The sequence below is a fragment of the Heptranchias perlo genome, unplaced genomic scaffold (assembly GCF_035084215.1).
Source record: "Heptranchias perlo isolate sHepPer1 unplaced genomic scaffold, sHepPer1.hap1 HAP1_SCAFFOLD_134, whole genome shotgun sequence".
Taxonomy (NCBI): domain Eukaryota; kingdom Metazoa; phylum Chordata; class Chondrichthyes; order Hexanchiformes; family Hexanchidae; genus Heptranchias; species Heptranchias perlo.
Window position 1 is genome coordinate 705,469 of NW_027138580.1, and position 12,948 is coordinate 718,416.

At 48.8% G+C, this 12,948-nt stretch overlaps 1 pseudogene; it reads right to left on the reverse strand.

The window, feature by feature from the left end:
• Positions 1-12,948, reverse strand: part of LOC137308606 (zinc finger protein 229-like) — a 32,961-nt pseudogene that overhangs the window by 8,313 nt on the left and 11,700 nt on the right.

The following is a 12,948-nucleotide window of genomic DNA, read 5'->3' on the forward strand; positions in this document are numbered from 1 at the left end:
ATGCGCTGCCTGAAAGCGAGGTGGAAGCAGATTCAATGGTAAGTTTATAAAGGGAACAGGATAAATATTTGAATCATAGGCACAGAAGGAGGCCATTCGGCCCATTGAGTCTGTGCCGGCTCCCTGCAAGAGCAATCCAGCTGGTCCCACTCCCCCGCCGTATCCCCGTTGCCCTCAATTTTTTTCCTTTCAAGTACTTATCCAGTTCCCTTTTAAAGGCCATGATTGAATCTGCCTCCACCACCCCCTCGGGCAGTGCATTCCAGATCCTAACCACTCGCTGCGTAAAAAAGTTTTTCCTCATGTCACCTTTGGTTCTTTTGCCAATCACCTTAAATCTACGTCCTCTGGTTCTTGACCCTTCCACCAATGGGAACAGTTTCTCTCTATCTACTCTGTCTGGACCCTTCATGATTTTGAACACCTCGATCAAATCTCCTCTCAACCGTCTCTGTTCCAAGGAGAACAACCCCAGCTTCTCCAGTCTATCCACATAACTAAAGTCCCTCATCCCTGGAATCATTCCAGTAAATCTCTTCTGCACCCTCTCTAAGGCCTTCACATCTTTCCTAAAGTGCGGTGCCCAGAACTGGACACAATACTTCAGCTGTGGCTGAACCAGTGTTTTATAAAGGTTCATCATAACTTCCATACTTTTGGTCTCTATGCCTCTATTTATAAAGCCCAGGATCCCGTATGCTTTTTTAACCGCTTTCTCAACCTGCCCTGCCACCTTCGACGATTAGTGTACATAAATCCCCAGATTTCTCTGTTCCTTTACCCTTTTTAGAATTGTGCCCTCTAGTTTATATTGCCTCTCCTCATTCATCCTACCGAAATGTATCACTTTGCATTTTTCTGCGTTAAATTTCATCTGCCACGTGTCCGCCCATTCCACCAGCCTGTCTATATCCTCTTGAAGTCTATCACTATCCTCCTCACTGTTTACTAAACTTCCAAGTTTTGTATCATCTGCAAATGTTGAAATTGTGCCCTGTACATCCAAGTCCAAGTCATTAATATATATCAAGAAAAGCAGTGGTCCTAGTACCAACCCCTGGGGAACACCACTGTAACCTCCCTCCTGTCCGAAAAACAACCGTTCACCACTACTCTCTGCTCCCTGTTACTTAGCCAATTCTGTATCCATGTTGCTACTGCCCCCTTTATTCCATGGGCTGCAATCTTGATGACAAGCCTATTATGCGGCACTTTATCAAACGCCATTTGAAAGTCCATATACACCACATCAACCGCATTGCCCTCATCGACCCTCTCTGTTACCTCATCAAAAAACTCTTTCAAGTTGGTTAAACATGATTTGCCTTTAACACATCCGTGCTGGCTTTCCCTAATCAATCCACACTTGTCCAAGTGACTGCTAATTCTGTCCCGGATTATCGTTTCTAAAACTTTCCCCACCGCCGAGGTTAAACTGACTGGCCTGTAGTTGCTGGGTTTATCCTTACACCCTTTTTGAACAAGGGTATAACATTTGCAATTCTCCGGTCCTCTTGCACCACTCCCATATCTAAGGATGATTGGAAGATTGTGGCCAGTACTGCCGCAATTTCCACCCTTACTTCCCTCAGCAACCTAGGATGCATCCCATCCGGACCGGGTGACTGATCTACTTTAAGTACTGGGGTTGTCCATCACCGGCATCTCCACATCATGACTACTTTAAGTACAGTCAGCCTTTCTAGTACCTCCTCTTTATCAATTTTTAGCCCATCCAGTACCTGAACTACATCTTCCTTTACTGAGACTCTGGCAGCATCTTCTTCCTTGGTAAAGACAGATGCCAAGTACTCATTTAGTAACTCGGCCGTGCCCTCTGCCTCCGCGAGTAGATCTCCTTTATGGTCCCGAATCGTCCCCACCCCTCCTCTTACTACCTGTTTACTGTTTACATGCCTTTGGATTTCCTTTTATTTTGGCCACCAGTCTATTCTCATACCCTCTCTTTGCCCCTCTTATTTCCCTTTTCACCTCCCCTCCGAACTTTCTATATTCAGCCTGGTTCTCACTTGTATCATCAACCTGACATCTGTCATACGCCCCCTTTTTCTGTTTCATCTTACTCTCTATCTCTTTTGTCATCCAGTGAGCCCTGGCTTTAGTTGCCCTACCTTTCCCCATCGTGGGAATGTACCTGGACTGTACCTGAACCATCTCCTCCTTAAAGGCCGCCCACTGTTCAATTACAGTTTTGCCTGACAATCTTTGATTCCAATTTACCCGGGCCAGATCTCTTCTCATCCCACTGAAATTGGCCCTCCTCCAATTGAGTATTTTTACTTTGGAGTAGTCCGTGTCCTTTTCCATAGCTTTTCTAAACCTGATGATAATATGATCACTGTTCCCTAAATGCTCCCCCACTGACACTTGTTTTTGATGGGGAGAAAATTGAAGGGCTTTGGGGAAAGAGCAGGAGACGAATTGGATGGCTGGTTCAAAGAGCTGGCACAGGCACAATGGGCCGAGTGGCCTCCTGTCTGTGCTGTAAGGTAAGTAAATATGTGCATGCAATGTGTGTCGTTAAATAAATAATGCCTTGAATACCTTAAAAAATGTTCAAAAATTTCATGGTTTTCCTTCCTATTTGGTTTTAGACACAAAAAAAGAATCACAGCAAATGACTTTCAATCTGTTCCCATCACTGTCTATTCTCAGCCGTTACTGCACAGGGGGAAAAGGAAGATTCTCAAGCAGCAAGTCCAGGCGCATTCTTTGAATGGCCCATCTTGCGAATGCGTTAACAAGCCTCCAGTTCCAAAATGGGGCAGCACGCAGTTCACCAATCAGTAGGAATTGTCAGGGCTTTTTAATTAGAGATTTTAAAAAGTGCAACCTGCTATCTGAGCGAACACTGACTGGTGTCTCTCTCTCTGTCTGTCTGTCTGTCTGTCTCTCTGTCTGTCTGTCTGTGTCTCTCTGTCTGTCTGTCTGTCTGTCTCTCTCTCTGTCTGTCTGTCTGTCTCTCTCTCTCTCTCTGTGTCTCTCTCTCTGTCTGTCTCTCTTTCTCTGTCTGTCTGTCTCTCTTTCTCTATCTCTCTGTCTGTCTGTCTCTCTCTGTCTGTCTCTCTCTGTCTGTCTCTCTCTGTCTGTCTGTCTCTCTCTCTGTCTGTCTGTCTCTCTCTCTGTCTGTCTGTCTCTCTATGTCTGTCTGTCTCTGTCTCTCTCTCTGTCTCTCTCTCTCTGTCTGTCTCTATGTCTGTCTGTCTCTGTCTCTCTCTCTGTCTGTCTCTGTCTCTCTCTCTCTGTCTGTCTCTCTCTCTCTCTGTCTCTCTCTCTCTCTCTCTGTCTCTCACCCACTCCTTGTTAACTCTGAGAGACACCAGTCCTGCGAATGTGTCAACAAGCCGCCAGTTGTGCTTGTGAACTGCTGACACACGGGTGCTCGCTGGGCGAAGTCTCGCAATTCCTCAAGCCCAGGGATTCTGACCCCTCTCTCTGGGGTGCGACAGAAAACACAGGGACGGCCGCTGTCACCGAGAGGTTTTAAGGCTTTTCCTTGTAAATTTTTATTTCCGGCACTAAGTCCTCAACTCAGTGAGAGCCCAAGGTGGCGACTGAAAGGAGATTTCAGATCAACATTGGGAGCGATCTGATGTGTTGTCCTTTTCCTTCATTGTTGATTTTGCTGACTGCTCGATCGCAGTTGGTGTTTTCTTCTGCCCCCATTAGTTCTCCGTTGGTCAAGTCTCTCCCTCTGTTTGTAGCCTTTGATTCCTTGGTCCCTTATCCCTTTCAGTTCCAGTTTGTTGTGTCTGAAATTCGAGGGCCATCAAGACCCAAAGTGTGAGACGGGAGGTGTGACAGGAGAGAGACCTCATTGGACCAGTTTTCCTCCACAGATGTTGTTAACCCCTGAAATGTTGTTGAGACGATGACTTGTCGGGGTTGCAGTGTCCCTTTAAGAACCGCTGTCTGTGACCTTTCCCCTTCATTCAGCGACTCGACCGGGTCATTTTGCAACAAAATGGTTTACTTTCTACAGCAGTCCCAAGTTAATTTGCTGCAACTCAAACTGGTTAAAATCTCCAATTATAAAGTGCTGACCAGTCCTTGCTCACTTGCACATTACACACAGTGGGACCCCCATTATCCACCAGAAAGAAAGGGCCCAGGTGGAGAATGGGGATTGGTGGAGAATGGAGAGTCCCCAAATGTTGCCCCTCCCGTCTGGTACAGTATTCCCCTCGGCACGGGAATGGAGACAAGTCTGACCCAAATAACGGGCTGAATTTAATCTATCTTGGGCTGTGGGATTGGTTTATATCAGACAGGAGGAGATTGGTGTCAGTGACTGGGATTGGTTTATATCAGACAGGAGGAGATTGGTGTCAGTGACTGGGATTGGTTTATATCAGACAGGAGGAGATTGGTGTCAGTGAGTGTGGGATTGGTTTATATCAGACAGGAGGAGATTGGTGTCAGTGACTGGGATTGGTTTATATCAGACAGGAGGAGATTGGTGTCAGTGACTGGGATTGGTTTATATCAGACAGGAGGAGATTGGTGTCAGTGAGTGTGGGATTGGTTTATATCAGACAGGAGGAGATTGGTGTCAGTGAGTGTGGGATTGGTTCATATCAGACAGGAGGGGATTGGTGTCAGTGAGTGTGGGATTGGTTTATATCAGACAGGAGGAGATTGGTGTCAGTGACTGGGATTGGTTTATATCAGACAGGAGGAGATTGGTGTCAGTGAGTGTGGGATTGGTTTATATCAGACAGGAGGAGATTGGTGTCAGTGAGTGTGGGATTGGTTTATATCAGACAGGAGGAGATTGGTGTCAGTGAGTGTGGGATTGGTTTATATCAGACAGGAGGAGATTGGTGTCAGTGAGTGTGGGATTGGTTTATATCAGACAGGAGGGGATTGGTGTCAGTGACTGGGATTGGTTTATATCAGACAGGAGGAGATTGGTGTCAGTGACTGGGATTGGTTTATATCAGACAGGAGGAGATTGGTGTCAGTGACTGGGATTGGTTTATATCAGACAGGAGGAGATTGGTGTCAGTGAGTGTGGGATTGGTTTATATCAGACAGGAGGAGATTGGTGTCAGTGACTGGGATTGGTTTATATCAGACAGGAGGAGATTGGTGTCAGTGACTGGGATTGGTTTATATCAGACAGGAGGAGATTGGTGTCAGTGACTGGGATTGGTTTATATCAGACAGGAGGAGATTGGTGTCAGTGAGTGTGGGATTGGTTTATATCAGACAGGAGGAGATTGGTGTCAGTGACTGGGATTGGTTTATATCAGACAGGAGGAGATTGGTGTCAGTGAGTGTGGGATTGGTTTATATCAGACAGGAGGGGATTGGTGTCAGTGAGTGTGGGATTGGTTTATATCAGACAGGAGGAGATTGGTGTCAGTGAGTGTGGGATTGGTTTATATCAGACAGGAGGAGATTGGTGTCAGTGAGTGTGGGATTGGTTTATATCAGACAGGAGGAGATTGGTGTCAGTGAGTGTGGGATTGGTTTTCAAGTGAGGATGGGTCACGCCTGTGATGTACAATGGAGACTGTCCTTCTGGGGTTTGAGGCCTCTCTATGGGTGGGGTTGGTCTGAGGCCTCTATGGGGGGGGGCAGTTTCTGAGGCCTCTCTATGGGGGAGGGGGCAGTTTCTGAGGCCTCTCTCTATGGGGGAGGGGGCGGGTTCTGAGGCCTCTCTCTATGGGGAGAGGGGGGGTCTGAGGCCTCTCTCTATGGGGAGAGGGGGGGGTCTGAGGCCTCTGTCTATGGGGAGAGTGGGGGGGTCTGAGGCCTCTCTCTATGGGGAGAGGGGGGGGTCTGAGGCCTCTCTCTATGGGGAGAGGGGGGGTCTGAGGCCTCTCTCTATGGGGAGAGGGGGGGGGGTCTGAGGCCTCTCTCTATGGGAGGGTCTGAGGCCTCTCTCTATGATAGGGGAGAGGGGAGAGGAGGTCTGAGGTCTATTTACTGTCATGGTGCCCGGGGCTCCCCGGAGCTGGACGATACTTAATCTGATATAATTGTACATTAACCACCGAATCTTACACACTCCTTCTTTGGCTCCATGACAAAGTTGAAGGCGCTACATTAATGCAACTTGGTGATGGTGTTCCACCATTGCCCTCGGCTTTGCCAGACGAAATCAGCCAGGAACGGTGGCCGTGCTGCTCCCCATGGTCGAAATGCTGACAGCTCGCTGTACAGGCTCTCAAGGCCAGACCCAGGAATCAGGGATCCCTGGAGACTGGACGTCAGGGATCCTCCGGTGAAGAGAGTTTCTCCTTCCGCTCCGAGGACTGATCACCCTCTGCGGTCGAGTCTCGCAGTCCCTGCTTAAAGGTTGGATTTGTTTATATCTGGGTTTGGGTTATAATGAACTTGAGTAAAAAGGAACAATCCTGTGTTAGGACTTCTCAGGTGCTGAACATCACATACCTGTGGGGAGGAGTATCTAAAATATCTCTCCGCCTTATCTTTTCGAGAGTTCGGTCTTTCCTGATAATTAGAACCTCTCAGTTCTGGTATCATCCTTGTAAATCTTTTTTTGCACCCTCTCCAATGCCTCTATTTTCCTTTTTATAATATGGAATCCAGAACTGTTTACAGTGCTCCAAGTGTGGTCTCACCGAGGTTCTATGCGAGTTTCACATCACTTGTCTGCTTTTCAATTCTATTCCTCTTGGAATGAAAGCCCATATATGGGCACCACACTTTCGGAAGGGTGCCAAGGCCGATTAAGACACAACCTCAGTCACACTGGGGAGGATGTAGAATCATAGAAAGGTTACAGCATGGAAGGAGGCCATTCGGCCCATCGAGTCCGTGCCGGCTCGATGCAAGAGCAATCCAGCTGGTCCCACTCCCCCGCCCCATCCCCGTAGCCCTGCAAATTTTTTCCTTTCAAGGACTTATCCAGTTCCCTTTTGAAGGCCATGATTGAATCTGCCTCCACCACCCCCTCGGGCAGTGCATTCCAGATCATAACCACTCGCTGTATTAAAAAAAAGTTTTTCCTCATGTCACCTTTGGTTCTTTTGCCAATCACCTTAAATCTCTGTCCTCTGGTTCTAGACCCTTCCGCCAATGGGAACAGTTTCTCTCTATCTACTCTGTCCAGACCCTTCATGATTTTGAATACCTCGATCAAATCTCCTCTCAACCGTCTCTGTTCCAAGGAGAACAACCCCAGCTTCTCCAGTCCATCCACGTAACTAAAGTCCCTCATCCCTGGAACCATTCCAGTAAATCTCCTCTGCACCCTCTAAGGCCGTCACATCTTTCCTAAAGTGCGGTGCCCAGAACTGGACACAATACTCCAGCTGTGGCCAAACCAGTGTTTTATAAAGGTTCATCATAACTTCCATACTTCTGTACTCTATGCCTCTATTTATAAAGCCCAGGATCCCGTATGCTTTTTTAACCGCTTTCTCAACCTGCTCTGCCACCTTCAACGATTCTTCTCTGGAAAGACTGAACAGGCTGAGACTCCTTTCTTCAGATAAGGGAAGGCTGAGTGGGTGACCTGAAAGAGATCTTTAAAATTATGAAAGGGTTTGATAGGGTAGATGGAGGGAAGATGTTTCCACTTGTAGGAGAGTCTAAAACTAGGGGCCATAAATATGAGATAGTCACTGATCAATCCAATTGGGAATTCAGGGGAAACTTCTTTACCGAGAGAGTGGTGAGAATGTGGAACTCGCTCCCACAAGGAGTAGTTGAGGTGAATAGTGTAGATGCATTTAAGGGGAAGCTCGGTAAACACATGAGGGAGAAAGGAATAGAAAGATATGCTGATAGGGTGAGATGAAGGGAGGAGGCTCGTGTGGAGCATAAACACCAGCATGGACCAGGTGGGCCGAATGGCCTGTTTCTGTGCTGTACATTCTATGTAATATGGAACAGGAACAAATTTATTTATTTTCCATCGACCTGTAGTGGGAAGGAGAAACACTATTTACTATCCAGGAACCAGTAAAAACACAGACCTCACCGTCTCTCACAAACTCCTTTGCCAATTATTTCCGTGGAAATGTTCACTCCGACCCTCAAAGAGCGTCACCTCACCGCAAGCAAAGTCGTGAGACCCGCCAGTCAGCAGAAACAAAGCACCTGGAAGGAAACCTCTTAAACTCAATTAAATGATTCCCCGTGGGTCAGGATCGAGCGTATTGTCCGAATGCAACTTTATTACACCGACACCAATAGTATAAGAACTATTACGGTGAGACAATAAACTCATACACACTGGTTTCCTGCAGGCCCAAGGTGATCCGGCCTGGCTTCTGCAGATTGGACTTCTGACCGTCCTGTCAGCTTAACAAACCAAAAGCCTTGCTGTTTGTTCTTAAATCATCCCCTTTAATGTGAGTCATCTCACATGATGCCCAGAATATATATTGAAGTGAGATTCCTCCAGACCTCGACATAATGGCCGTGTTAATAGTTTAATTGCTTAAAGTTTAACTTGATGTCTCCTGCCTGGCAATACAAAGGGACAGTCTATGTCCTGGGCATCCCAGATAGATAATGTGATGACTGGCGGGCCTCTGTTGTTCTTGCGAGCCTCTGATATTAACACATATCGAGATGTGATTAACTTTGATTGAGAACAAAGCAAATTCTAACATTGTAAATTCTAACAACTGCCAGAATGAACATGGTTCAGTCCTGGATGTGATTAACAGCAGCGATAACAGCAGAATCCAACCGCCTGCAGTCACTGGTGAACTCGCTGGTGTGTCAACAGGTGGGACGACCGAGGGAATCCCTTCCCGCACACGGAGCAGGTGAACGGCCTCTCCCCGGTGTGAACTCGCTGGTGTGTCAGCAGGTGGGATGACTGATAGAATCCCTCCCCACACAGGGAGCAGGTGAACGGCCTCTCCCCGGTGTGAACTCGCTGGTGTGTCAGCAGGTGGGATGACTGAGTGAATCCCTCCCCACAAACGGAGCAGGTGAATGGCCTCTCCTCAGTGTGAACTCGCTGGTGTCTCAGCAGGTGGGATGACTGAGTGAATCCCTCCCCGCACACGGAGCAGGTGAACGGCCTCTCCCCGGTGTGAACTCGCTGGTGTCTCAGCAGGTGGGATGAACGAGTGAATCCCTTCCCACACACGGAGCAGGTGAACGGCCTCTCCCCGGTGTGACTGCGTCGATGAGTTTCCAGCTGGGACGGGGAAATGAATCCCTTCCCACAGTCCCCACATTTCCACGGTTTCTCCATGGTCCGGGTGTCCTTGTGTCTCTCCAGGTTGGATGATCAGTTGAAGCCTTGTCCACACACAGAACACGTGGACGGTTTCTCCCCGATGTGAACGGTGCGATGTTTTTTCAGGCTGTGTGACTGGTTGAAGCTCTTTCCACACTCAGTGCACTGGAACACTCTCACTCGGGTGTGTGTGTCTCGGTGATTTTCCACTCACACTGATGTTTGAAATCTTTTCCCACAGACACAACAGACAAACATTTCTCCTTCCACATTCAAAAAAATGAAGCCTTGAATCTGTGTTGGGAAATACAATGACACAAACATGATTCAATTTGTAAATTAAACCATTTAAAATCAAATAAAATGAATTTTATTCCTTTCTCGAAATGATGTCTGGGCTGAGAATGAATGTTTGCGCCCGGTTACGCAGTGTGTCACTGGTTCTCCGCTCCAAATGCACCTCTTTCGGCTCACGGTATCATTTACACCTTGCGTTTCTAAACCCCATCTCAGAAATATCAGCAATTGGTGCTTACAATGGCGGGCAATCATACCCAGAATGCTCCACACACTAGAATATGGCCTATGTCAGCTGTGGCTCAGTGGGTATCACTCTCGCCTGAGTCAGAAGCACACAATCGAGGCTGACACTTCAGTGCAGTACTGAGGGAGCGTCACACTGTCGGAGGGTCAGTACTGAGGGAGCGCCACACTGTCGGAGCCGAGGGAGCGTCGCACTATCGGAGGGTCAGGACTGAGGGAGCGTCGCACTGTCGGAGGGTCGGTACTGAGGGAGTGTCGGAGGGTCAGTACTGAGGGAGCGTCGCACTGTCGGAGGGTCAGTACCGAGGGAGCGTCGCACTGTCGGAGGGTCAGTACTGAGGGAGCGTCGCACTGTCGGAGGGTCGGTACTGAGGGAGCGTCGCACGGTCGGAGGAGCCGTCCATGGGATGAGACGTTAAACCGAAGCCCCTGCCTGCCCCTCTCGGGGTGGACCCAAAAGATCCCGCGGCCACCACCGCAAAGGAGAGCAGGAGAGTTTCTCCCTCAACCGACCACCTCAAAAAACCAGATCACCTGCTCGGTGCTGCTTGTGGGATCCTGCTGTGCATTATGTTCTCATGCACTGGCTGCATTGCAACAGTGGCTGCAACTTCACCAGCAGCTGCTGGGCTGTGTGGGGGAGGGGGAGGGGGAGGGGCCCTGAGGATGGGACAGGCGCTGCTCGAATGCAACTCTTGCTTTGGCAGCTCTGGGGAATGGGACGCAGTGCGCAGGCGCGGGTCTGGCGGGCGGAGCATGCGCGGTGCGGGTCCCGGAGCCTCACCGAGCGGATCGATTTTAATGGCGGCCGCGACCGACCGCCCGCCCGCCGGGGAGGTGAGGCGCGCACTCGATGGTCCGGCGGCTCCCGTCCCCCCGCCCCGCCCCCCGGTCCTACCCGCCGCCTTTTTATTCCCGGTTTTCTTCTCCCGTTTCCACCGAGTCCGACTGAGCGACAAAACGACAGGCCCGAGGCTGCTCCCAGAATGCAGGGCGCGGCCTGGGGGAGCATGCGCAGTCTGAGCAGAGGGAAGAGATAGAGGGGTTTCTGGGGCGCGGGGGATTGTGGGGGCCCACCGCCGCCATTACTCGCGTTTCTTTTTCATGTGTCGGCCCAGACCCCATGGCAGGTTCGCTTCTCTGAAGGACATCAGTGAACCAGTTGGGTTTTTCCGACAATCGGCAGTTTCATGGTCACTTTTCTCTGGTGCCGGCCCCACAAGTTACCAGGTTAATGAGGCTCAATTTCACAACCTGCCTTTGTTTATTTGTGGGTTCTCTCTCACACTCCCCTTTTCCTGTTTTTAATTCATTTTACAGGGTATTGGAAGGGGAGGATTTGCAGACGGGAAACTCAAACCAAACCTCACGTCAAGATCTGACCGAGTCCCTCGATTCATCAGGACCTGAATATCATCGGCCTTTGAATGTGGAAAGAAAAAGACCCAATCCCGGCAGTGAGAGACCGCACACGTGTTGTGTGTGTGGAGGAGGCTTCAGCCGATCATCAGGTCTGTCGAGAGACAATCGCAGTCACACCGGGGAGAAACCGTGGAAATGTGGGGACTGTGGGAAGGGATTCAGTTCCCCGTCAGAGCTGGAAACTCATCGACGCGCTCACACCGGGGAGAGGCCGTTCACCTGCTCCGTGTGTGGGAAGGGATTCACTCAGTCATCCCACCTTCTGACTCACCAGCGAGTTCATCTGTGACTGCAGGGGTTGGATTCTGCTGTTCATCACATCCAGGACTGAACCACGTTCATTCTGACAGTTGGGGTTTGTTTCTGATGTTAATAATCCCTATAACTGGCCTGGAGTTTAATATTCTGGACAAAAGCCAAAGAAATCAGCTTTGCGTTAAACACACAGTGTGCTGCCTCTTTTTAATGTCACTTAAGATAAGACAAGTCCTTTTGAAGTGCAGTCCCTGTTGTGACGGGGCAGCCAGCTTGATCCCACAAACAGCAATGAGACGAGTGGCTGTTCAATCAAGTGTTTTTTTTGCTGGTGTTGTTTGAAGCACGAATGTTGGTCCCAGGGCACTGGGAGAACTCCCCTGTGGACAGTATGTTGAGTGGTTGAGATCTCCTGAGATGAGATTGGAGCTAATTGATCTGTCGAAAGCAGTCCAGCAGATCACACGGACCAAGTGTTATCCAGAAAGACACTGACCTTCTATATGATGGACCAGTCAGGAACCGGTCCAGCTCCCTCTTGAAGGCAGAGAGCCAGCACCCACCCCACCAGCTGGGAACGTATTCTAGAGGCTCGGTACTCTCTGGGAAAAGAGGAACCGCCTCACATCCAGTCTATTCCTACTCTTCCATAGTTTAAACTCGTGTTCCCTGGTCCTCCCCAATCTGTTAAACTGGAATAATCGGATGCTATCCAGCCCTGTAATTATTTTCTCGGCCTCTATCCGGTCACCTCTCAGTCTACGCTGCTCGAAAGTAAAGAACAAAGGAAGAAAGACTTGCATTTATATAGCCTCAGGACATCCCAAAGCCCTTTACAGCCAATGAAGTACTTTTTTGAAGTGTAGACACTGTTGTCATGTTGGAAACGCAGAAGTCAATTTGCGCACAGCAAGATCCCACAAACAGCAATGTAATAATGACCAGATCATCTGTTTCTTTAGTGATGATGTGGAGATGCCGGTGATGGACTGGGGTGGACAAATGTATGAAGTCTTCCAACACCAGGTTATAGTCCAACAGCTTTATTTGGAATCACAAGCTTTCGGAGCTTTCCTCCTTCGTCAGGTGAGTGTCGGATTCCGTAAATGAACAGCATAAATAGTCAGAGAACAATGCCTGGTGATTACAGATAATCTTTCTCTGTAAGGTTTCTCTGTCTGAACCCCATCCACTCCTTTGATTTTCTCTGGCCTGAGATTATTTTGCAATAAAATATTACACTGTTTACTCCAATCCCAAATGAATCTTTAGTGCAAAATCAATATTTCCGTGTCTCAAAGATTCCACTTTTTAAAATCTCCAATTAAAAAACGCTGACAATTCCGACTGACCTGCATTTCACACAGAGTGGGACGCCCACAATCCACCAGAAAAAAACAGAGTCTGGTGGGCAATGTGGAATGTTGCCTGTCCCTGAAACAAGGGGAGAGAGAGGGAGACACCAGTCAGTGTACTGACAGTAACAAGGGGAGAGAGAGAGACACCAGTCAGTGTACTGACAGTAACAAGGG